The sequence below is a fragment of the Melanotaenia boesemani genome, chromosome 15, assembly GCF_017639745.1.
Source record: "Melanotaenia boesemani isolate fMelBoe1 chromosome 15, fMelBoe1.pri, whole genome shotgun sequence".
NCBI lineage: Eukaryota > Metazoa > Chordata > Actinopteri > Atheriniformes > Melanotaeniidae > Melanotaenia > Melanotaenia boesemani.
Window position 1 is genome coordinate 963,548 of NC_055696.1, and position 4,992 is coordinate 968,539.

The window sequence follows — 4,992 nt, forward strand, 5'->3', positions numbered from 1 at the left end:
AAGGAAGATTTGAGATCGGCCTGTAGTTTTTCATTTGTGTCTAGGTTGTCCCTTTTCAGCAGGGGTTTGATTACAGCTGTTTTTAAAAGTTCTGGGAAGACGCCAGAAATTAAGGACAAGTTTACAATCTGTAACAGATCTGGCTCCAGAGTCTTTGAGACCTCTTTGAAGAAACCTGTGGGCAGGATGTCCAAGCAGCAAGAGGAGGAGTTCAGCTGACATAAGATGTCGCCCAGATCTTTGCTGTTAATGGGATTAAACTGTGTCATGGTGCTTAAACTGGTTTTCAATGGACACAGTATGTCTGTTGAACCTGCTGTTGATAAACCAACTACTTGTCTGATATTTTGGATTTTTTCCATGAAAAATTTGGCAAACTCATTGCAGCCTTGGTGGAATAAAGATCAGGTGCTATTGACACAGAAGGGTTTGTTAAGCTGTCAACAATAGCGAATAAGACCCGAGCATTATGATAGTTTTTGCTAATAATGTCAGAGAAATAGGACTTTCTTGCATTCTTCAGTTATAGATTATAAGAGCGAAGTTTCTCTTTATACATGTCCATAATGAACCTGTAGATTTGTTTTTTCTCCATCTGCGCTCGGCTTTCCAACACTCTCTTTTTCCATGTTTCACCAGTGTGGAATTTCTCCATGGAGACTTTTTTCTTTTCAGAGACAACTTTCACCTTAATGGGAGCAATGACATCCATAATACTTAACATTTTAGCATTAAAACTAGCGACAAGCTCATTGGCTGAACCGCCTGACAGGGCAGGTGTTGAAGAGAAGACCTGGTTAAACATCCCAGTCGTGTTTTAGTTATACAGCGGTTGTGATCATCTCTGTTGGAGAGATTAGTGTGAACAGAAACTGTACACTCAAAGAAAACACAATAATGATCAGACAGGCCCACATCACACACAGTAACCGTGGAAACATCCAAACCCTTCGAAATCACCAAGTCTAGAGTGTGTCCTTTAATGTGTGTGGGCTCTGTTATATGCTGAGTCAGCCCAAAGTTTCTCCAGACTGTTACCCAGATCTTTAGTCGCTTTGTCCTAAGGGTTGTCTACATGGATGTTAAAAATCACCAACAATAATTACACAGTCAAAATACAAACAGATTGTAGCAGCAGTTCACTAAACTCTTTATAAAATTCTGCGCAGTGCCCTGGTGGTCTATAGAAATTTAGATATATTATTTTATAATAAGCTTTCAACTGAAGAGCCACATATTTAAAAGAAGTAAAACTTCCAAGAAATAACTGCTTACACTGAAATGATTCATTAAATAAAACTGCTCCTCCTCTCCTGTTCAGTCTGACCTCACTGATAAAACTAAAGTTGGGAGGGCTTGACTCTATCAGAGCGGCTGCGTTGTTATCTTTGTTTAACCAGGTTTCTGTTAGAAACATAAAATCAAGGTTGTGCTCAGTTATAAAATCATTAATTAAAAATGTTTTCCCTGCTAATGACCTAACATTTAATAAAGCTAACTTAATGGGTTTGGAATTGTTTATCCTATGTTTGGGGGCACGCTGTGGCTCACAGGGTATGTTAACACTACTTAGAAACCTTTTAGAAAGCAGCCCTCTGTGTTCTGACCGAGCTGCTTTTATCCCTCTGTTTCCAAACAGTCCAGATAGTTTTGAACCTTCTAGTAAACAGGGGTCCAGCTGGACCTGGGAAAAATCACAACTGCCGTTATCTACACAGCCTGGACCCTCCACACATCATACATCCGAAACATGAAGCTGGCATAGTGGTACAGGAGGGGCTGGGTGCCCCCCTTTAGCCGCCCCGGTGGGGGGTTTATGGGGGACTGGGGCATGGGGTTAGTTTGGTTGCAATAGTGACCAGCTCTTTCATCTGGGAGGTGAAGTCCAGGAGGGGTGGGGAGGATGGGGAGAGGGAGGGTGACTTGGATGGAGTATGATGAGATGAAGGGGGTGGGTCCTCATTGAGAGCTTTGGGGCTTTCTTCGGGAGGGGGCTGAGGTGGTTTTTTCTTAAGGTTTCCTCTAGGCTCTGTCTCATCACGTTGTTTTGGTCTCTCTTGTCTGTTGTCCTTGTCCGAGGGAACAGAGTCTGTTCAGAAAATAAAACAGGTTGGAGGCGAACAGCTTCACTCCTGACCTGTTCAGGCAGAATCCATCCATCTTAAAAAGTGCCTACGGTCCCAGAAGAAGCTGAAGTTGTCTATGAAATGAACTGGATGTGTGGTACATACAGCCGACAGCCATGTATTCAGACTAAACAGCCTACTGAATCTCTCCACTCCTCCTCTGATGGGAGGAAGAGGCCACTGATGAATATCCAAGCATCCAGACAGCTGATCGTATCCAGCAGTTCAGTAAAATCCTGTTTCAGCACCTCAGATTGTTGTTTCACAACATCATTCGACCCCACATGCAGGATGAGGTTTTCCACAGTTGGGTGCGCCAACACAATTTGCGTAATTTTGCCTCTCACATCTGATACCATATCCTTGGGAAAGCACAGTACTTTTGTACGTTTTCCACACACATTTCTCACGTCTTTCACACCGAAGTCACCAACAATCAGAGTCTGAGGCCCAGCCGTTTGCTTTTCTTGTCGCCTTTTACTTTCTGACTTGTTCTTTGGTCTTACCCTGGTGTGTAGGGAGATTTCATTTTGTTCATCGGATGTAGATCCAGAATCCTGCAGCAGTGGAGCAAACCTGTTCTTGTTCATTTCCACACAATCCATTCACTTCCACATTCACCTCGAGCTGTTGAATCTTTGTTTCCAGCATGTTGATCCTCTGTAGAAGTGTGTGATAGTCATCTGTAGAGAAGGGCGGCATCTTGCAGCTAGTTAGCTTTAGCTCCTGAGTAACTGTAGATAAGGCTTCTGCTATTTGTAGGCCACGCTGGCGTGACACTGACAAGATTGTAAGTCTTAAAAAAAAAAAATAGCAACCAAATATCCAACCAAATCTACCACAAAATACAGTCCCAGTGATTAATGAGTATCCAGGAGCCGTTGCTCATGAGTTTCTTGAGTAGAAAAATAAGAATATTGGCAGAAAATGCAGGCAGAGGGGAGAGCGAAGCAGCAAGCGTCAGTAGGGGACAGAAGCAGGAAGCAAAAAGGAAACACATGATCATTACCTTGTAGCTCAAAGTCAGAACCACTTCTGGGATATCAGTCTGTCCAGTTGGAAATCAATTTCACCTGCTGTTGTACAAATGGAACAGGCAGCAGGTGGAGATGAGAGGAAATTAACAAAACAAACCCTAAAGGAATGGTCCTGCAGGTGGTGGCCACAGATCATTTCCTTCCTTGTCATCCTCCTTTCTATGTGCTTTTTGGTCACGTTTGCATTTTGCCAGTATCTTACCGCTAGCGTTAACATGAGGTGTTGTCTGCAACCCACAGAAGTTGCTAAGGTAATGCAGCTCATCCAGGATGGCACATCTGTGGCAGGAAGGTTTGCTGTGTCTCTCAGCAGTGTTGAAAGTATGAAAGAGATACCAGGAGATGTGGAGGGGCCCATAGGAGGACAACAACCCAGCAAGAGGACCGCTATCTACTCCTTTGTGCAAGAAGGAACAGGTGGAGCTCTGCCTCAGCCCCACAAAATGACCTCCAGCAGCCACTAATGTGCATGTTTCTGCTCAAACTGTCAGAAACAGACTCAATGAGGGTGGCGAGAGGGTCCGAAATCCACAAGTAGGTACTGCACTCGCAGCCAAACATCATGTATCCAGATTGGAATTTGCCAGAGAACACAGGATTGGCAGATTCACCATTAGCGGTGCTTTTGAGGTGAGAGCAGGCTGACTTCGAGCACATGTCACAAATGTCTGGAGACACTGTGGAGAACGTTCTGCTGCCGGCAACATCAAGCATCGATGTGGGGCAGTGATGGGCGGGGGAAGCATATCTGTGGAGGATCGCCCAGACCTCCACATGCTAGCCAGAGGTCCCTGACTGGCATTAGGTACTGGGATGAGCTCCTCAGCCCCATTGTCAGTCCTTGTGTACGAGTACGTCAGCAGTTCTTGCATGACAAAGGCATTTATGCTATGGACTGGTCTGCCCACTTACCAGACCTGAATCCAGTCCAGGACCTCTGGGACACCTTGTCTTCTTCCTTCATCACCACCACCACCACGTCGCACCACAAATTGTCCTGGGGTTGACTGAAGCCCTGATCCAGGTTTGGGAGGAGATCCGTCAGGAGGACTTAATTGGTTTAAAGAAGTTTACAGAGTTATATGAATAACAGTGACTAAAGTCTAACTCAGCAGTCTAACTTGACCGTGATGCTGTAGCAAAAATCAGGCAAAACAAAAGAGACCCTTCTGTCAGTGGATGGAAATATCAGTCATGGCATCTCATCTGACTGTTCTGACTAAAAACCACAGTTTGATATCATCAGAAGGTGATGGCAATAAAATGCAAATTATAAATCCAGAAGTCTTTAGTCTGGACTACGATAATTAACCACAAAATCCCCTGCAATATTTTCCTGTTGGTATTCACTCTTGTTTTGAGTTACTTGGTAGACTGGATGATTGAGCTCCCACAGTAATAAGGTGGGAGGCATTTTTATACTTTTTTACACTGTTAGTGGCCTCCTCTTCATACTGGTCACCATCCTGGTCACATTCTGCTGTGGGATGGCATCCCATCCCTCAATCAGGAGTTGATGAAGGTGTAGCAGGTGTGGTGTTTTGGTCACTCACAGCACAAACAGCACACCCAGACCAATAACACCACTGATCAACTGGGTTAACTGGTCCTTTCTCTCTTGTCAGAAATTTTAGAGGTACTCTATGATCCTGTGGGGGATAGCATTATCATCCTGGACTAATCAGGCTTTCCAGTGATGTACAATACAACGCCAAATGATATTATTAAAGGAAAATAAAAAAAATATCAACCTAACATAAATTTCTTTGCTGAGTTCAGTAAATGATTTAGTTGCAGATTCCCAACAAAAAAAAACCCGTCCATTTTTC